At 44.0% G+C, this 22,773-nt stretch overlaps 1 protein-coding gene across 5 annotated transcripts in view; it reads left to right on the plus strand.

The window, feature by feature from the left end:
• LOC120967988 (sucrose transport protein SUT5) overlaps nucleotides 1-22,773 on the plus strand; it is a 54,613-nt gene that overhangs the window by 30,062 nt on the left and 1,778 nt on the right. The window lies entirely within an intron of this gene.

A 22,773-nucleotide genomic window follows, 5' to 3' on the forward strand; every position in this document is an offset into this window, starting at 1 on the left:
AAGTTAGCAAGATTGAATCTTCCATTTCTAATATATTTTAAAAAGTGGAAATTTTGGAGGTGGTCGATAAAATCACCGCCTTCTGGAGGGACCATTTGGTCAAACTTACATGGTGATTTTTTGCAGTTAGTCTATAGGGCAATATAAATTCAAAAAAAATTAAAACTAATATAAAAACTTGAAAACCAAGCTTTGTTTGTGCAAGAGATCATGTGTGCCCAAATTTAGGTGATTTGGAGGTGGTCGAAAAAATCACCGCATTCCGGAGGGGCCATTTGGTCTAACTTAAGCCAGTTTTTGAGCATAGGTGATTTTTTCCACCACCTCCAAATCACGCAAATTTTCTTGTACTTGGTGACCCACATGTGCCAAACATGGCTATGAAAGAAAAATTTGAAAATATATATTTTACAATGCCCCCTTGAGGTATAGACCGATGTTTTGACCAGTCAGTCTAGAGGGCATTATAAAATTAAAAAAATTCAAAAAAATATAAAACCTTGGAAACCAAGCTTTGTTTGTGCAAGAGATCATGTGTGCCCAAATTTAGGTGATTTGGAGGTGGTCGAAAAAATCATCGCATTCCGGAGGGGCCATTTGGTCTAACTTAAGCCAGTTTTTGAACATACGTGATTTTTTCCACCACCTCCAAATCACCCAAATTTTCTTGTACATGGTGACCCACATGTGCCAAACATGGCTATGAAAGAAATTTTGGAAAAATAATACTTTACAATGCCCCCTTGAGGTATAGACCGATGTTTTGACCAGTCAGTCTAGAGGGCATTATAAATTCAAAAAAAATTCAAAAATAGGTAAAACCTTGGAAACCTAGCTTTGTTTGTGCAAGAGATCATGTGTGCCAAAACTGAGGTGATTTGGAGGTGGTCGAAAAAATCATCGCATTCCGGAGGGGCCATTTGGTCTAACTTAAGCCAGTTTTTGAGCATACGTGATTTTTTCCACCCCCTCCAAATCACCCAAATTTTCTTGTACATGGTGACCCACATGTGCCAAACATGGCTATGAAAGAAATTTTGGGAAAATAATACTTTACAATGCCCCCTTGAGGCATAGACCGATGTTTTCAGCACTCAGTCTAGAGGGCATTATAAATTCAAAAAAAAATCAAAAAAATACAAAAACTTGGAAACCATATGGGCAATGAAGAACTTTGGAATGCGAACATTTTTTCGCAATTTGCAACTTTGTAGAAATCCTGAATTACTTTCAAAAGGAAAAATAGAAAACATAAAAAATAAAAAGGAAAAACGAAAGGGGCTTCCCGCCCCTCACATGGGCTGGCCTTAAGGGCGCACGAGGGAGGGCGGGTGCACACTTCCTTGGTTTCGGGCGTGTTGGTCGTCATATAGGATCGTATGCCCGGCCGTATACGTATTTGTTTGTATACGGCGGCCTTTCGTGCACGCGTGAAGCCGCCCGCGCGTGGGGCAGCACGTGTCACGGGTAGCTGCCAAAACTGTCCCATCATATAAATGTGGACGGCAACCACCTCTGGCCGCATCGCCCACCATTTCCCCCTGCCGCATCATCTCTCTCTCTCCACTCCCCACTCCCCAAAACCCTCTCCTCTCCAACCTCCTCGTCTCCCTCACCGCATCCTCTCCATCGCCATGGCGGACGCAGGAGGCGAGCGCCCCGATTGGGGCGCAGATCTGGTGGAGCTGGCGCGGCAGGTCGCTGCGGGAACCTTTGTGAGGGGGCGTGCCGGCGTCCAGCGCGGTGCTCCCTCCGCTGGAGATGTGGAGAAGGCGGGGCCGGGCCGCAGCAGCGCGGTCCAGCCAGATGCACCCGCTCTGGCGATCTCCGGCGAGGCGCAGAAGGTGGAGCCAGGCTCTGGCGAGGCGCAGAAGGTGGGGGCGGGCTGTGGCGAGGCGCACGAGGTGGAGAAGGTGGAGGCCGGCTCCGGCGAGGAGGAGGCGGAGCAGAAGGTATCTGCTTATCACTTTTAGTTGGTAGTTTTTAGATTGTAGTGTTTGTGGCCAGAACTTTGTTTGGTTAGATTTGTGCATGGCCTTGTGATTTGGAAATTGTCTACCTGAGGTGATTAGATGGTGCATTAGTTTGGTTGTAAATATAGTGAAGGATGTGCTCATGTACTGGGTGTTGTCATGTTAATCAAAAAGAGCTTCTCAAGGGCTGGATTTTTTTGTGCTGGATTGGGGCTTCTGAAGGAGAGGGGAAGCGTGGTCGAGGGGAAGGGGCAGTCTATGCTTATTTAGTTTGGGTTAGTTGTGGAATTTTGTTGTTGCTTCAGAGATATTGACAGCATTGAACATCCTCTGCAATGCCGTTGCTTCAGAGATAAAAGCATCTTGGGGTTTTTTCAGATGCTTATTAGATTAGTAGTTGAATTTTTGCTTGTTAGATTTTAATTAGTATGAGGTTGAATACCTTATTTAAGGGGGAATTTAAGGTCAGATAGATGTCATATGATTATTAGATCTGTAGTTCAATGCTGCTGACATTTATGATTATTTGATTTGATCTGTGGTTCAATGATACTGGATGGAAACATATTTGATTTGGAATGCATTAATTTTGATGTGCCAATGAATTGATTTAGATGATACAAGATTCATCTATAGTATAATTTGTTGTTGTTTTGGTAAGTAATGAAATTTTAGATGTTTGTTGGAGATGTATGCATTTATAGTTGAAGTTGTACCTAATTAACTACTGCATTATGTTAATATGTGTAGGAGCTTTGCTGCATTATCTCAAAAACAGTAATCTGTGCATATTGAAATTTGTAGTTGGCTTCTGTAATTAGTACATACTATATGTAAAGTGTGAAGTAAACATTCCAAGGCAGGATCCTAACAACAAAATATACTATATGTTTCCATTAAGTAGTGTGGGGGGGGGGGAATTCCCTCAAAAGAAAAGTGTTGGGTAAATTCAGGGAATGTCAAGAATCCAGCTTGCATTTTCATTAGCATTTATGAAGGAAATCATTTGTCTTTTGATTGATTGCTTAGATTCTTTATTTATAAGGAAAGCATTTGGTCACTTGCAACATACCAATGTGGTTCACATTCACAATTTTGTTTGTAATGACATTCTGTTAACTGCAATTCAATTCATTGTAATTGATGTGCTTGTTTGACAATATAGCAGCAGGAGGAGGATCTTGTGGGCAACAAGAGGAAGTGGGAAAAGACTGGGTTCTACCCATATGACTCTGATGAAGATGAGCCGTACGAGGTAAGGCCTAGTTGAAATGTTATTTGTGCATTGAGTTAGTATTACGTGTTTATAGTTTTTTGAATGCATAATGTATTAATGTCAGTCATTAATGTGTGCAGTATGAATCTGGAGATGATGTGGACGAGGGGAACGTCGAGTCCTTTGAAGAGAAGGAGTTGCAGAAGATCAGGGCCCAAGGATCTGCCATGTACTACAACTGGAGGAAGGACAAGTACAGGTGCCCCTACTGCAGCAAGCCCAAGCCCAGGTCTGGGTTGCAGGAGCATCTGATGGAGCATTGTCGGGCTACATCCATCAGCAGTCATGACTACAAGATCAGTGCTCAGCATTCTGCCCTCCACAAGGTCCTGAAAACCCTAACCTCTAGTCGTACATCATGCTGATCATCAGAAGCTGGAAGCCGTACTCATCATCACTATATTTGATGATCTTTTACTTTTGGAAACTGTGGTGAACTTCTATTAACGTAATGTAATGTAATGTAATGTAATGTATTGTGTGTGTGAACTGGATCTGTGGTGAACTTCCTGGAGTTAAATTTATTAGTGGTGAATGCTTCCTTCATGTTTAGTTGTTGTTTCAGTGTTGCTTCAGACATGCTAACTGTTCTATATGGTAGTGGCGCTTCAGTGTTGCGCCAGGTTGTAGTATGAAATGCTAACTGTTCTATATGGTAGTGGCTGGTCTCTAATTGGACCGACATGTTGAACTAGTATCAATGGTAGAGGCGTTTAGTTGTGCGCCACATCCAACAGTTCACATAATTAATTATCCAAAGATTAAGGTATCAAACCCTTGGTCATACAAAGCAACATTTCGTTCCTAAAAATTAAGGTACTTCCACATTCAAACTAACTAATACTACAAATTCGAAGGAACTACTTAATACATTAACAGCACATAGGGAAGTAGCCCTGGTCCAACGGCTTGAGAAAGGACGAACAAAAGCTAAAAGAAGAAGGATCAACCAGTAGCAGCACCATCAGCCTCCCAGCCTCACAACTGCAGCCAGCCTGGTGAACTCCAGGTTTTTTCCTGCAAAACACACCTGGGATGTTGGAGGCAAGAAAATAAATTTGCCAGGGGTCTTGTCATGGCAGCTAATTGCACGGAATGCTAGTACAAATGATGGAGAACAAAACATCCAACATGAGCAAATTCATAGGAGTTCTAGATCCATGGATACCATCAAGAAAAAATGCTCAGTTCTAATTCAGACACAACACTTGGTGAAAACATGCATATTCATATCAGCAACATTGATATGGCATCGGAGTACTACCCAGTACTCCGTATTTGTCTGCCGTTAGATCGACATCAACGAACGGTTCTAAAAAAGCCCAACCACTCTAAAACATGAGTAAGCCAACGTCCCTACAAAAATTATTTCAGTGCTTATGTCTATTTTTTTGCTGAATCATTAGGAAGCCCTAAATATTTGGATGCAAGATCACCGACATGGCACTACTGAAATATTTCAGTGTCTACATCTCTGTACTGAAAGTGCATTACTGAAATATTTCAGTGGCTACGTGTGTGTGTACTGAAACAGCACCACTGAAATATTTCAGTTGCTACATGCGTGTACTGAAACAGCACCACTGAAATATTTCATTTCGTACGTGCGTGTACTGAAAGTGAACCACTGAAATATTTCAGTGGGTACGTGCATGTACTGAAAGTGCACCACCGAAATATTTCAGAGGCTACGTGCTTGTACTGAAACAGCACCACCAAAATATTTCAGTGGATACGCGCGTGTACTGAAACTGCTACACCGAAATATTTCTGGGGTTGCGTGCGTGTACTGAAACTGCAGTACTGAAATATCCAGTGTCTACCCGTGTGTACTGAAATTGCATTGCACTACTCAAATTTTTCAGTGTGTACCCGTGTGTACTGCAATTGCACTACTCAAATATTTCAGTGTGAACCTGTCAGTACTGAAATATTTCAATGCCTACAACTATCTACTAAACTTGCAGTATTGAAATATTTCAGTGTCAACCCAGAGTCTATCACTCTAAACTATGTACTGAACTTTTCTGGAGGCACTGCTTGCAGCCAAAATATTGCAAGTTCAATTTACACAGATTGCATCATGTAATTTGAACACAACTCTTGAGGTGACAGACAAAATTTCCTATCATGGATACAACTCCAGCACATCAAAACGTAGCAAGTAAACATAGCAATGCTATATGCCTAGACTCATTACAGCCTCGTCGATCAAACTAAGCTGCCATCCAGAGGCTACGGATTCAAGTACACAGGTAGCAAGAACATATTGCAGAGAATCAAATTAAGCAAGTGGCAAGTAATGATGAATGAAATTCAGCAATCTTACCCTAAACATAGCTACGGCCGCCGTTCAGACGAGGAGAGCGGCGAGGGAAGCGTGGAGAACGGCGGGGAAGCGATGTCGCGACCACTGTCCTCCTCCTCTTGCACTTCGGAGTCATCTCCGACTCGGTTGGAGGCTCCACAATCTGCAACGGCACCTCGTGCACCGTGGGTTCCTGATCCAGTGGATGCTCTACCCTGGATCTGAACGCCCACCACCTACGCCTGGTCCACGGGCTGGACGAATCGGCCTGCTCCATCGCCCAAAGGAGGATCTCGACCTTGTGCATCGGTTGTGCGGGTGGGGGGGGGGAAGCTTTGCCCTCTCCCTCCTCGTCATTTGCTTCAAAGTGGCCATTGCCGTCCAGTTCATCTGCAATATGTTGTGAAACCAAGAACGGATCTCCGTCAACCTGGCCATCTTGACCTGGTCGCCGCCGGCGATCTCCATGAAGTCGGTGTTCTCGCCGCCGGCGATCTCCACGAAGTCGGCGTTCTCGCCGCCGCCGATGTGCTCGATCTGCTGCTCCATCGAGGATCTTGCGTGGATGGAAGAGGGGGGTGGATGTGGAAGATGAGAAGAGCAAAGTTGCGGCCGCGAGAAGGAGGAGAAGGCTAGGAGATGGCCGTGGTTGCAATGGTGATGGAAGAGGGGAAGGAGCACAGCGGCGGCTTTGCATTGGACGAGAGGGGCGGCGGTTTTGCATTGGAGGAGAGGGCTGTGCCCGGCGCGAAGCTCGCTTGGGCCTAATTCGGGTGGGCCGTCCCATGCCAGCCTCACCCGCTGGGTCGCTGGATGGACCGTTGGGCCATCTCGTTGTCTGCGCCTGAGGCCTGCATGCATGGGAAAGGCGGCGACGTGGGTTTGCGTGCGCGGGTGGCGGACGTGCATGCATGCGAGCGAGGCGATTAAAACCTTGTTTTCACACTTTTCGATTCAACGTGGCAATTAAAACCTTGGTTTCACACTTTTTTGATCCACCCGCATGTATTCAACGTGGCAATTAAAGCCTTGGTTTCACACTTTTTTGATCCACCCGCATCTATTCAACGTGGCAATTAAAGTGGCATATGGATCGTTCGACGCGGCTAGTTTGAACGTAAGCGCGGTAGGTTCCCTTCCCTTCCCCTTTCCCTATTTAAACCACCAGCCCTCACCTTCTGCACACATCCATTTGCGCCGCCCTTCTCTTCTTCCCCAAACCCAGAGCACTCTCTGAGTGAGCCGCGAGGATGCAGTACAACGGCCCCACCTACCGGCTCCCACCGACCGTGCCGGAGAGACAGTATCCGGCCGGCGTCGTCGTGGAGAGCACGCTTCACGTGTGGGCGTTCTCACGCTGGAGGGGTGCAAGGGGCTTTGCCCAGTGGTTCCTCCGTGCGGGCTTCGCCCACCTCCCGGCGGGCTCGCCGGTGATGTTCCGACTGGATGAAGTGCGTCCAAACTCCTGGTCTCCGCCGATAGGGCTCACCATGACCTTCACCAACAGATTTGATGCGTACTACCTCCTCGGCAAGGTGTTTTGGTGTGGATGCGAATTCATCGCATTCACAACCCACAACATCTTCACAAACTTCGACTGCGTCTTCCCCACCCGCGACGGTATGCACACCCTCCCCTACTACATCGGCGAGGACGGGATGGAGAGGAGCACTGGAGAGGAGGCACAGTGAAGATGGTGGTGAAGGCCCGGTCTCGTCAGCTTGACTTGCCCTAGCATGTTAGGGCAAGTTTTTTATCTTTTAAATATTTCTATTAAATCATGTTGTTGGTTCTACCGTGAACTTTATCTATCCGAACTATGTTATGATTTCTACCCGTCTATTTGATATGTTGTTGGTTATCTGTGTTTTGCTTGCTATTTCTATCTTCTTCCCTTGATATTTCTATCTTATTTGACGTCAAAACCAGCAAGTTTTGGGGTTAGCTCAGATTTCACGCGGCCCACGGGGGTGTGCTTGCGCGCTTGATGGAAAAAATTGGTGTCATTCAACTTAGCCGTTCGGGTAGCAGGGGATGTTCCGTCTGGGAAGATGGATTTTTTCGGCATGCTTGAAATGGACCCAAAAAATTTTTGAAACCCTTGTACCAACATGACAAGCATCCATGCCAACTGGAAATTGTTTTGCGACGTTCTGTGGTTTTGTAGGCTATAATGATTACACGTGTAGATGAAAGGCACGAAAAAACAGTTTCAACAAAGACAACATAAATGATTTTTTACAAGTTTTATAGATGGAAACTTCTTTAGATGCAATGCCATCTCACAAACAACTCAGAAACAACTGTATGATTGATCATAAAACACATGCATTGTTGTTCAAAGAACTGTCTCATGAATAAATTGTACCATAATTGCAAACATAGTGTGAAACAGAAAAAAAAATTGTTTGTTTGCAACAAAATAATCCTGGTTTGAAGCTTAAACTGGTTGAAAAACATTTGAGCCTACTCCGTATGGTCTTCTGCACTGCCAAAATCCAGTGACCTCTTGCGTTGCGACGTTGGAGATTGCGTCGGGCTTGGCGACGACCCATGTGCTTCAATCTTTTTCTCTTTAACATCAACGTAACCATACAACTGAAGTTGTTCTTTCTCCGCCAACTCTCTAGCAAGACCCTCCATTTCTTGGATTCTCACTTCCTGTAGAAAACCATAGGAATTGTATTAGGAAGAACTTAAAAATGACGTAGCCATAAACTAGATGCATGTAACATGTAAAATTTGAACCTCTGGATCAAAGTCATGCTCGGGATGACGACCCGTAGTTCTATTGTACACAATGTACAGGTGACATGTCTTGCTGCCATTCAGATCAGAAAGCATTTTTTCTACATCATCTGGTCCTGCAATCAAGAACATTCCTTCTGGCAGCTTCCACGCAGACCCGGGTAAGAAGTAGTACAGTTCTGCTCCCAGTTTGCAACCAAAAGTATCTCTCATTTCACTCATAATGAGATCGTAGGTCACTTTGTTGGGTTCAAAAATTCTGACTTCTGCCAGGTGTTCATCAAAGTATGCTCTCGGGACATGTGACATCTCATCATCCCTACTAACAAAAAATTCCATGACCAGCACCTAGTATCTCACATCAGAGTTAATACATTAAATGAGTAAAGGGGCAAACATAATTTTTTATGTGCATAGCAAAATTGCGGTGTTGTTACCTGCTTTTGTGGAATGTATCCTTCATGTGGAGTGACTGGGGATTGTGCCATCTCAAACCTTCTCACCTTGTTATGTGCCTCTGAGACCATGGTCCCTACAACAACACATATACCCATAGTATGAAAACTGTATCCACAACCTCATCCAACTAATTCCTAACAATACCACCGAGAAAATATATTCATAACCAGTTCGTATGAACAACTACTACAAACTATCAATCAAAAAGCTCTTGCATGACATCATGTACTCCAATTACACCAGAACTACTCAACTATGGCAAAGGCTGTATTTTCTAATCTCTTCGGAAATGACTTCTTGGTCGAATCAATGGAAAAAATAATCAGCACTGCAATCGAAGATGGGAGGAGCCATGGAGGAGACCTTTTTAATCCGGCGTCGGCATGGTCGCTTGAGAAGCGATGGCGCGATCCCGGCGATGGCTATGTGAGGAGAAACAAGGTAGATGGGGTGGTTAGGATAGGGTTGATATGCGGTAGAATGGGAAGGTATATATATCCGTGATTGTAGGGTTAATTAGTTATTTCGAAGTAATGCGCTTCGATGCAAGTTTTTTTTAACGAGCACGATCTTTTGGGGGCTTCCAAAACATGTGCACTGACCGCGGGTCCAACCACATATCACAGAAGCCCGAGCCAGAAACTTATTGTTCTCTAAAAAAGGAAGAGCAATAAATTCCTTCCAAAAATTTCCAGAAATAATTGTCAACCCATTTTCGTTGGTAATTACGTGATATGTTTGGCGCAATTAGTGGCTAACTGGTTTTTTTAAGAATAGTGGCTACTTGGTTTGATACATGCCAAACGTTACGTTCAGATTAGTTGCATTATTTCGTTCATTTTTTACCCAAAAAATATATACAAAGTGTTAATTGGACAATGTGAACAATGTGGCATGTACCCTGAACAATATGCCAAAAAAAAGTGCCCACCTACCAGAGCAGGAGAATTCATACACCACGGCCTGCATACGACTAGGAACCCAGCCGTTCATGGGCCAGGATGCAGGCTCGTGGTGCAGAATATCTCTGCTGCTAGTAGGCCCCACGGGGCAGAGGGGCCGAGAGTTAGGCAATGTACTGCCTGCATATGATAGGAGCTTGGGAGGGGAGTCGCAGCCGGGTATATAAACCGGTGCGGCGCTCTCTCGCTTGGCGAGGTGGGACTAAACTCCCACCACCCCACGGCTGTGCGCTGCGCTGTGCCTTGCGCGGCTCTGCCTTGGGCCCAATTCGGGCGGGCTGGCCCAGGGCAGCCTTACCCGCGCATTGATCTGTTTTATATTCTCTTTGTTTTTCACTTCTTAACTCCAAAATTTATTTTCTTGTTTATATTTCTAATATTTAAAATCAAATCTCTTTTTTCTATATTATTTCTAACAGTGTTTACTAAAATTAAAAAAATATGCCAAATTTTGTTGTGTTTTATTTCATTTGTTCGTTCTCGTTTTTATATTGATAATATTTACGAAATATAAACTAAAATGGTGTGTTTTATTTCAATTCTTCATTCTAATATTTCTTATCTTTATTATATTTGAAATGTTTGTAAAATAAAATGTTCTGTTTTATTTCACTTCTTGATTCTAATATTTGCTCTCTTCTTTATATTTGAAATATTTTCAGAATGTAAGATAATATGTTATCTTTTATTTCACTTCTTCATTCTAATAGATCTTATCTTTTTTACATTTGAATTGTTTTTTAAAATCCTAGTAAATTCATCGAGTGTCGGAAATTGATGAGAATTGGCATGCATGATGTCCATGGTCATCCCGTTGTGTGAAAAAAATTGGGGCCATTTAGTTGAGTCCAGAAAAACAACGTCCTTTGGGCTCCCCCTACGGCAGACCCGAATGATGGTGATTGCACATGTGCTATGTGCTGGCCTGCATGAAATGACACCAAACTTTGGCACCATGTGAGGATGCCCAATGTAGGCCCCCATGCAACATCTGAGCCATTCCTGACACCGAACGAACATTGCGTCACGTCCGGGCAGCGTTTCGGGTTCTTTTCGCCGGCAAAATCCTAGTAAATGCATCGAGTGTCGGAAATCGATGATAATTGGCATGGATGATGTCCATGGTCATCCCGTTGTGTGAAAAAAAATTGGGGCCATTTGGTTGAGTCCAGAAAAACAACGTCCTTCGGGCTCCCCCTACGGCAGACCCGAATGATGGTGATTGCACATGTGCTATGTGCTGGCATGCATGAAATGACACCAAACTTTGGCACCATGTGAGGATGCCCAATGTAGGCCCCCATGCAACATCTGAGCCATTCCTGACACCGAACGAACATTGCGTCACGTCCGGGCAGCGTTTCGGGTTCTTTTCGCCGGCAAAATCCTAGTAAATGCATCGAGTGTCGGAAATCGATGAGAATTGGCATGCATGATGTCCATGGTCATCGCATTGCGTGAAAAAAATTTGGGGCCATTTGGTTGAGTCCAGAAAAACAACGTCCTTCGGGCTCCCCCTACGGCAGACCCGAATGATGGTGATTGCACATGTGCTATGTGCTGGCCTGCATGAAATGACACCAAACTTTGGCACCATGTGAGGATGCCCAATGTTGGCCCCCATGAACATGTGAGCCATTCCTGACACCGAACGAACCTTGCGTCACGTCCGGGCAGCGTTTCGGGTTCTTTTCGCCGGCAAAATCCTAGTAAATGCATCGAGTGTCGGAAATCGATCATAATTGGCATGCATGATGTCCATGGTCGTCCCATTGTGTGAAATTTTTTTGGGGCCATTTGGTTGAGTCCAGAAAAACAACGTCCTTCGGGCTCCCCCTACGGCAGACCCAAATGATGGTGATTGCACATGTGCTATGTGCTGGCCTGCATGAAATGACACCAAACTTTAGCACCATGTGAGGATGCCCAATGTAGGCCCCCATGCAACATCTGAGCCATTCCTGACACCGAACGAACATTGCGTCACGTCCGGGCAGCGTTTCGGGTTCTTTTCGCCGGCAAAATCCTAGTAAATGCATCGAGTGTCGGAAATCGATGAGAATTGGCATGCATGATGTCCATGGTCATCGCATTGCGTGAAATTTTTTTGGGGCCATTTGGTTGAGTCCAGAAAAACAACGTCCTTCGGGCTCCCCCTACGGCAGACCCGAATGATGGTGATTGCACATGTGCTATGTGCTGGCCTGCATGAAATGACACCAAACTTTGGCACCATGTGAGGATGCCCAATGTAGGCCCCCATGCAACATGTGAGCCATTCCTGACACCGAACGAACCTTGCGTCACGTCCGGGCAACGTTTCGGGTTCTTTTCGCCGGCAAAATCCTAGTAAATGCATCGAGTGTTGGAAATCGATGAGAATTGGCATGCATGATGTCCATGGTCATCCCATTGTGTGAAATTTTTTTGGGGCCATTTGGTTGAGTTAAAATAATTATTTGATATCAAAATTTTCTAATATGAAAAAGAAAAGAAAAAAATACATGAAACGAGCCCCTCATCGCTCAAAGAGAGGAGCAGCTGCGATTTGTTACACAATTCCCGGATCGGAATCTACAAAAAAACTCGAGCGTGGGAAGCCCATCCCTTTAATTTAGGAGCACGTACTGCCTCTCCTCGTTTCAACTAAGGAAGGCAAAGATCACGGGCGTTCTATCCCTGGTGGTTACGACGACCTAGGAGATCCTCCTCCTCCTATTTAGTCTCGGCATCGTCTTTCATGTCGTCTACGACGGCTCCTACCGCCGAGTCGACGACAGCTGCGTCCCTAGCATCGGCCCAACCCCAGCAAGATCGTCGAGAACATCCAGGTCGTCAGCGCGTGCTGGCCGTCGTGGACGAACTGCGTCCACGTTACAACGCCGACAACTTCCATCTTCATCGAGCGATCCAGTATGTTGGCAACCGTACCGCATCCATGATGCTTTTCTTTGTGCGTCTGTTAGATTCGATAGGACTAAGATTACGCATAATCTTCGCATTACATCTGTTGGAGTAGATGTTTTTTGTTTGTGCGTGTATTTGATTAGATAGGCCTATGACACTAGATTTGTTTGTGCATGTATTTGATTAGATAGCCCTACGATTGCAAATTAGTTTCTGCATGTTGTTTGTTGTCTTTCACTTGTAGGTTGGATTGATGAATAAACAACAATTTTTTATCAGTGTTAGTTATAGCAATGCCCTAAGACATGCATGTTGCAACTATGAGACGCCGACTAATATTGTATGTGATGCACGCTTGTTTGATGCATGTTCCAGTATGCATAATTTCATTTTTTTCTTTTCAATTTACTGTTAATTAGGCACTGTCACTGATTCTTATATCTATTTGTACAGTACCATATGAAAATAAATGATTAGATAAATTATGTTGCTTTTTATTATGAAACTAATTGGTTAAATAAGTACTTGTTAAACTGTCATTTTATGTGCTGCACGTGTCTCTGCTGAATGTTTCTGTATGAATAAATTATGTTGTATAGTTTTCTATCTACTGTGGGATAGTGTATTCCATTATTATGTTTTATGCAACAATATGTTAGGAAAAAAGTTGATTACATAATTTATGGTACTATAACCAAGTATATTTTTTAACAGGATGGATGAACTCAACGGAGAAATTGTTTGCGCCGTAGAAAAATGGTGCAAACTTATTGCCGGTCTATCTTCCGGTCAACGGGCCGCACTTGCCGAAACACCACTCCGTAGCATGCTTCAGATACCTTCGCTGAAGATGCATACACTGTTGATCCGGTACATGGTTGAGATATTTGATCCTAGCAAGGGCAGATTCATTGTACAAGACTTGGTTGGCGAAGTGTCTTTCGGTGCCGTGGATGTTGAGTGCATCTTGGCCTTGGAGAACCACGGACTGTCGGCAGAAGGTATTCTCGGTGAGGAAGGTGAGGATCTTAAAGATCGAGTGCCGCCTCAATTCCTGAGCAAGACCATAGGTAAAATAGTCATCGATGATCTGATTGTGGACATCACAAAAAATAAATCTGCCGACGACGATTTCCTTCGGAGAGTTGTCCTCGTGTTGCTTGGAACAGTTCTTGCTCCCATGTCGAGCAAGACTGTACCAAAGCAATATTACGCATTGGTGGACGATGTGAAGCGTATATCCAAGATTAATTGGAATGCATTCACCCTCCGGGTTCTGCTGGACTGCCTTCGCAACGTGAGGAAAGGCAAACACCTCCGCCAATGGCCGAGAGGGAACTTAGCTCTCCTGCAGGTACACCTTTCAGACTTGTACCATTGCAAAAAAAAATATGATTGCTAATTTACCTGCTGTATAGTACTAATTGTACTTTTTCATATTCATGCAGTACCTGTACTGGGAGAAGGTTCAGCCTCTGGAAGGTGAATGCGCATTCAATCCTAGCTTGTCCATGGAACCTCTAATGAGGAATTGGACTGAAGCTGCAGCCTCAAGGAGAGACAAGTTTGATTATGACCAAGGCCGTGGCCGTGGTAACATCAAGGTAATTCATTACGTTGGGTACTTCTTAACTTTTATATAACATAATTAGTTGTATTCATATTTTTATTGATCACATATACTTGTATTTCATATGCAGATTGAAGACAACATAACCAAGGAGTATAGGGCGCAAGAGCGCAAAGTACCCGAACCAGAAAAGCCAAAAATGAAGCCCGCCGTTGGTGCGGCAAAGAAGTCCAAGTTAGCCTCAAACGCGGATGAGATGATGAACCTCATCATGAAGCGGTGTATGGATTACATACGCAGCGAAATGAAGGAAATACCAGAACAAGTAGCCGAGGTGACACACCCTTAATTCTATGTTTACAACATTTTTGAAGTTGCAAAACCGTGCCGACATTAATTAATATTTTTTATGTAATGCAGAGATTGTTAGAGAAGTTGAACCAAAATGGTGTGATGTACAAGCCAGCGGCTGCTGCGGCTTCCGGCAACAACGATGCCGACCTAGAAGTGGATTCCTTTGAGAATGGTCCGCCAGAAAAAAAGAATTCGTGTACAAGGATGACTCTGACGGTCTAGAGCCGGTGATTGATTTGACACAGCCTGACGAGCCTGTTGTAAACCAGAACAACGATGATGAGGAAGTATGTTTTCATTTATTTGTCTTCATTTATCTCAATTATGCATCTTCATTTTCGTTAACTGAACCTATCACATTATTTTTTTGTTAACTAGAAAACACCTGCCAAGTTAAATGTTGACAAGACAACGAAGCCTACTGATGAGTGCGGCGCAACACCGGAGAACCCTTGGATTGTAGGTAATTCTCCTCGAGCAGAATCGTCCGACATTGACATTTCTGCATGTTCTATCGACAGGATGGTGGGTAAGAGCAAGGGGAAAAAGACTGCAGCAACCGCAAAAGAAGACGATTTTATATCCGGGAAGCGCCGACGGACTGTTCCCAAGAAATTTGAATCCCCCTTTAAACTTGACAAGCCCGGCAAGTGAAGCGCTCGCGGTACTAAGCCATCCGGCAACACTACCGCAACTAGAGGTACCGTTAGTAGCTATCTTAGTGCTTAATTTACTACCATTTCATGTACTCACCGTTCGTGACGTTCGTAATTTATCATGCAGCTCTGTTTAGTGACAATGACATGGAAGGCTCTGTTAAGGACGATTTGACACCGGAACTCATCGATGCTGCTGTTGCGTTTGTGGAGGCAGCTGCTCGGTCTGAGAAGAATATGACAAAAAGAGTTTACTACAATGAACGTGGCACCTCTGTGACTGTGGAGAGAATACGACCGGTACTTGAGCATACATGGCTGGCGGATGACGTAAGATCTATTACCATGTCCTGCTATTTAAGTGCATAATCTAGGTGTCACCTATGAAAATAAAATGTTCTATTATTTTACGCAGGTTATCGATGCTTATCAGACACATTTGGCTCTGCGCGTTGGTCATGATCGGCACCTCTGTCCAGCCTGGAGGTCCAAATACCTTGTTGATCGTGCTAAGGCACGAGACAACCCTAAACCGTCGAAATACAACATGGATAGTGCACTGAGCAGAGCTGGAGCAGTACGTAGGGTTCTGGACGAGTATACCGTCCGTGATAAGGTATGATATGTTCTTACTAGTTCATTAACACTCATTTCAACAAGCATAATTGCATCTGATTACAAATGTGTTCCACATTTCAGTCATTTATCCCGTTGAACGTCGGCAATACACACTGGGTCACCGTGGTGATGCACAACCGCAAGAAAGAATTCCGAGTTTTTGATTCGCTCTATCCTCTCGAGTTCTCTCTCGACACTGTGAAAGCACTGGTACTCTCCCCGACATTGAGCATTCTTCATATGAAATGTCATATGGTTTCTCACTACTACTTTCTTTCAAATAGCGACTAGCAATAGCAATTGATATGGAAGAGGCAAACCGTATTACACCTGGCAAATATCCAGACGTCACTAAGTGGCCTATCATACCTCAGATCGACATGCCACCACAAGAGGACGGGTGAGTTATGGTTCATCATTTTCTACTTACGAAAGACATGTTCATGTGCACGGTGACTAATGTTTGCATATATATTAGGAACTCTTGTGGCCTTTTTGTGATTGAAGTTATGGAGCATTGGGACGGGGATCGATGGACCACCGATTTTACCCAGGTAATTTGTCCTCTCTGCTCGTACACTTGTACAATTGTCGTATAATACCAACTTCTATTCATTAAACCTTGTTCTAAAAATTGCAGGGCACGGTTAATGCAAGGAGAAGGCGTCTCATCGCCGAGTTGGTTCTCTCACCTACCAACACGCTCGAATGTGTGAAGAACAAAATCCGCGACATCGCAAAGAAAAGCAAGGCGTGAAGACATCATACATGATTCAAGATTCTAGTTTCAGTCGTTTGTTTTAAGTCCGGAAGCATGTTTCCCGGCATGGACAACTTTGATTTTCTATCATTCATGTAATAAGCACGATACCATGGATTTTGTGTGGATTTTTGGTCGCTCACACATACTTGTGTATGTGTAATGCAGTCAGACTATACGTTTCATACCAATAAATTTTTGCTTCCCTTCATTAGTTCTACCTTAATGTTTTTTGCTGCTGTGTTCATTCTTTTCTTCCATGGAAGAGTAATTCATTTCCTTTTTACTTTTGCATATTTTTTATTTGATTTGGCATTATTCAACAATAAGAAAAAAAGTTGATAAATTCCTTTTTTTTGCCTGAGAATCAACCTCGGCTGTCGTGCCATCCGGTGTGGGATCCCGCGCCCGAGACAACGACAGATCCGGTCCCAGCGCGGGCGACCCAGTCGACGAGCGCCAGTTGGCGCGGGGGGACGCGCCAGGTCCGGTCCCGCCCGACCGCTCGGTGGAGACAGCCCGCGTGTCGGACGCAGACGGGCCACCCGTGGATCCTGCGGTTGGTGGAGTAGGCAGATCCGCCTGGGATCCCGTGCGCATGACTGCCGCTGGATCTCTCGGGATCGGCGTCCACAGGTGGATCTTCCCCGTGTCTTGCGCCAGACTCCCTTGGCGTTATGTGTTGCTTCAAATCTCGTTGCACAGTTTTTTTGCTGCATTTTTGTTAGCCTTTTCCTTTTCTGCATCATGAAGATCAGGATCAGTAGCACCATCAATCACATGATCAACTACTATTTCGCCCCCTTGATCAGTATGATTTAGAGCTCCGGTGGAAGCAAAATAATTTCAGTGCTTAGCCAAGAACTATTTCGAAAGTGATATAATTTATTGGTTAATATAATATACTTAGACCTTACACAAATGAACTGGCCACAATGCAGATAGGACTTGATCATTCTGTTCAACAATAAAGCACAAAACATACTTAAAATTCATCACAAATCTCCTTCAGCTTCTTGATCTTCTCAACGTACCCATGTTTCTGTTTGAGAAAATCTACAATAATATACTCAAGTTTTTTCTTCTCTTGCTTCAGCTGGTCCCTCTCTCTCATCACTTGGTCTCTCTCTAGCACCACCCGGTCCCGGTCTTTCTCAGCCTTTACCCTCAGGACCTGATGTAGATTGGCACAACCATGATCTGCCATCTTATTCTTCTCCAGCTCCTCTTTGAGATCGCTAAGTGACAATCTTGCATTGCCCAACTGCGTGAGAGGATCCTCCTTATCAGGCACCAGTTTAGCAAAGTCCATTTTGAAAAATCTCAGCTCTTCCTCCGTCCTCCTGTTTTCTCCAATTAACATGCATTTTTCTTTAGCATTCTTAATATTCTGTCTCAGCTTCTCGTCATACATGCTCCACAATTCTCTCAAGCAGAACTTCGTAGCCACTGACCACTCCGGGTCTACCCATTCCACATAGTTACATTTCACTTCTTCCTACAGTATAAAAAATATGGTCTCAGTCATATATGCACAAATACAATACAATTACATGCAATGCACTAAAAATATGGTCTCAATCATATAAACACAAAATGTAGCATGCAATGATATACATATATATATATATATGGATCAATTAACTACAAGTATATGCTATTATGTGCTAAAACAAATATTAGATTGTAAAAAAACAACATAAATACGGACTTTGTAAATGCACAAATTAATTGAAATGTATGCAATTTTGGGCAGAACAATGGATTACCGCGAAGTAAATCGAGCACGAGGTAATTTAAACATATATTTACAGTACGGAACAACATACCTTCTGACCACAGACAAGAAAACGTCTGCCAGTGTCCAAGGAATCAAAAGCAACTAGCCTGACGCAAGGTTCTCGATGCAGACAACGAGAAGACAGATCGTGAGCAATCCCACTCCATTCATAGCAAGGGATAGTCGTAGGAAGCTAAACGAAACAACAGAGATAATGCACAAATCAACGCCCTGCGTTAAATACCGGAAATGAAGAACTCTAGCCCTAATCCTAGCACTATTTGGAGATTATATAGTAGGAGCGTACCTGCAGGCTAGTCACGGATTCGCCATCCGAAGAAGAGCTCGACTGTCGCTCCACGAAACCATGGCGTAACGTGACCGGCGGCACGACGTGGATCGGTGGCGGCAGCGGCGGCGGCGGTTGCAGTGGATAGATAGAACGCGCGTGGAGATCGCGAGGGAAGAACCGCCCCGACCAGGTGGCCAGCGCGGCCCATTATAAACGGGCTGTAATCAAAATAAAAATTGTTAAATGGGCTCGGCAATGGGAGCGGTCGTGTGTCGCGCCGTCTTACGGCATCCGTCACCCCCCCTCCACGTCATCGCGACAAGCGGCCCGAGTTACACTACAAGCCATAAAATGGTGGGTTTTTCTTTTCTTTATGAGGGGAAAATGGTGGGTTTTTGGTATGAAGTCTATACTATAGACCAAAGTGAGCTGGTATCTTCTATATCTAAATGGTGGTGAACCAAAGGAGTGAAAAAAATTTAATTATTATCACACATAATTACATCTTCTATATCTAAACAACTAGCCACCACTAACCTATTTCTCTTAACATGCAAGTTTGCCACCTCGTCATTCAACATGTACGGAGAAAGGTCCACCACAACATGCAAACAAAATATTCCCGCAACAACATATACATGTTACACGTAACCATTTCTCTATGAATATATTGCAAAGGGAGCATTCCCGCAACAACATGCCGGGTATCGTCTAGTTTTCTAATATAATATAACTACAGTGGACAACACAAAAGATGCCATCATTATAATGGCTAAAATGCTATCCATTTTCCATGATTAAAGTCCCTAGTGACCGCCTCCTGTTTAGTCCATATATGCTACAAGCACTATCTCAAGGTACTGGCCTCTTGCAATAGTATATATCATGTATCATGTATGCAGTAATACATTGTAAACACCTCACTATTAGATCACTGGATTCATCCTAACATAACTTTAGCAACTGTTCTACTCTTCTTCGCCCACCACGCTTCTGCACACGATAACAGGAAAAGTTAATGAATGACAAGTTAAAAACAATTATAACCTACAATGCATACAAAAACTTACTTCTTATTTAGTTTGCATTTCTTGCTGCGTTTAGTGTGCCCTAGCAATTTGCATGCGCCGCACCTGATTCTGATCTCGTCATATGGAAGTGGCCTACCATTTTTCGACATAGGGTGGTTCTCATCTACCTTAGTTGCACCTTTCGTTGATACTTTAATAGGATCATGAACTTCAACTATGTTGCCTTCACCATCATCTACATATTCAATTGCACAAGTACTAAGATCAGCCGTTTTCTTACTCAAATTTTCCTTTAGCTGATCATACTCATGGCTCTTAGCTATCACGGCCTTCAAACTCTCCTGTAACTGATCCCACAAAGTTGGGTGTTTGCATGCTGCATGCATAGCTTCTGAAGCCAACACACTGACCTGGCTATATTTCATTCTTTCAGCTGCTCCAGTCCATCCAAATCCCAACAGATCGCTTGTGCGCCTGGCGGGCAGTCCCAACCTTGCGTCTTTCGTGAACCGCACAAGAACTAAACACTTTGGTATTTCAGATATATTCAAGTACTTCAGTACATGGAATATGTGCTTGCAAGGTAGACCCTTTCGAATCATTCTTCTGCAGCTGCACCTTATAGTTTCTGCGGAATTTACTGGAGTGTACTCCACCCAAAAACGGCTCTTCCGGTTATTCTTCCAGGCCACGATGTACTGCTGTGATCCATCTCCGAGCTTTATTTCTACAATCTCCATGCCACCAATTTTCCTAAGATCAGCTTGCAACATATAGAAGTTTGCTGGAGTGAAGACGTGAGAAGCAGCTATCTCAAGTTCCCTCGAGCTAGTAACTGGCACCGGTAAACTCTGTGAGGCCGTGCAATCATCTCGTGCCTCATTCTCACGGATACGTACAACGGCGTTCTCATAGTGCAAAATCATATCCACCAGGGTCATTTCACCGTCTAGGTGGAGGTGAAGGCATGAGTTTAGACTTTCACTCCTCTGGTTGCTTTTCATGCCAAGCCAAAAACCCTCTGTCAGATAAGCCGCGGCCCACAGTCTCCTCTTCTTATACATCCGTCTCAACCATGTTACTGTTTTTTCCGACTGCCATCTTTTGGAAAACGCGTGCCATCTCTCCTCAAACGTGGCCGTGGACGTGCTGTAGTACAGAAGAGTTCGGAACTCCTTCAAGGACTTGTGACTGAGGTGAATCTTCATATTTTTTTTCTATATGCCACGTACATATACGGTGCCACACGTCTCGGAAGACTTGGCGAATTGCCTTGATCATCGCAGCGTCGGCATCCGTGATAACACTCGTAGGCATCTTTTGACACATGGACCTCAAAAAAGTCTCCAGCAGCCACACATATGTCTCTTCGGTCTCGTCCGAAACTATGGCACAAGCAAAAACAGTGGTCTTCCGGTGATTGTTAAGACCAACAAAGGGTATGAATGGCATACCATACCGATTCATCTTGTACGTGCTGTCAAATACAAGCACGTCGCCGAAGTCCTCATAGTCATGACGAGACTGGGAGTCACACAAGAACATCCTATTCATATGTCCTTCCTTGTCTAGCTTGTACTCGAAAAAGAAGCTAGGATCCCTTTGTTTCCTACTGACCATGATGCCTATGACTGTGGCAGCATCACCTTTTGAAAGCAGCTTCCTCTTCTCCCTGGCGCAAAGGTTGTATATTTCACGCCTGGTAAAACCAACACCGCCGTACCATACATGTTTGCTGATGAAGCAATCCATCATGTCGTGAATTCTAATCCCTGCAGCTCCCATGGACATTATCTCATGCTTCTGGTACTCTTTGATTTTTCTGTGGGACCAAAGAAAAGGCACCTCGTCCGGTCCTGCCAAGATATGGCTATGCTTATCCTCAAAACTATCAACATACCAAACCCCACGCTTTTGGTCAAGCTTCACGGTCAGGTGCGCTTCGCAGTGGCAGCGTGTCTCGGGTCTGAGCCTACGGCTGTGTCCTTCCTCGGTTAGCAACCTGCTGTCACGTTTTCCTTGTCTGGAACAAACAAACCGCCTATAACGCATATGACGTGACTCGGTTTTGCTATACCTGACCCTATTCTTTCTAATGCTGAAACCATTATCTCTAGCATAGCTGTTGTAGAAATCATACGCAGCCTCGTGAGACGTAAAAGTCATTTGTATTATCTGCATGAACATATCCCTCTTATCATCTGCACTAGCAGTATCTTGGACATTCTTTTTACCCTCAACTTCTGTCACCTACACAATCATAACATAGCCATGAAAACAGTTTTCTATGGTATAACATTACTTCCATACAACATTGATTACATACATACCTCACTCATGATGACCGACGATTGCGACTCCCCAGAATCAGATGCAGCTAATGATTCGACATCAAGGCCTGTCTCCGCGTCGGATTCACCGCAATAGTCGTACGCATTATGACATTCGGAAATGAGCTGAAATATATAACACAAATACATAAGTACTTATCATATAATATTCCAGGATTAATTCAATTTGCATGCATGCCAACAAAAAATTCCACTTCCATACCTGACTAATGTAATCTTCATTCGAGATCTCTGAGTTGTTTTCCTCACCATCATCATGCTCATTGTTTTCCTGACCATCATCATGTTCATCCATCTATAAATTTTCAAAATATAATATTGTCGGATGCCACCAAAAAATTACAACATGATAATGCCACTCACATTAAGATCTTCCAATACGTTCCCATTCTCTGAACTATCTCCACGATCTGAATTTTCATCATCTGACCAATCTTCTATCCAGTCTTTCATCAGTTCTCCAAACTCCATGTCATACATCATATCAGTTAACTCATCGTCCGCCATTTCCTACAACAATTAATATGTATCGTCACATGTGCAAACATTATCAATGCTGACATATACAACACCTAGCGCACGATCACGGATGTTAAATAAACTACACCAACCGGAGAGCGCCCCAACCGAAGGCGTTCAGATCGTGCACACAACCGACGCCAACGACCTCTGATCGCCCATGGATCCTCCCCCCTCTCCACACCGAGCGGCGTTAAGGTACGTCCCAC

The sequence above is a fragment of the Aegilops tauschii genome, chromosome 7, assembly GCF_002575655.3.
Source record: "Aegilops tauschii subsp. strangulata cultivar AL8/78 chromosome 7, Aet v6.0, whole genome shotgun sequence".
NCBI lineage: Eukaryota > Viridiplantae > Streptophyta > Magnoliopsida > Poales > Poaceae > Aegilops > Aegilops tauschii.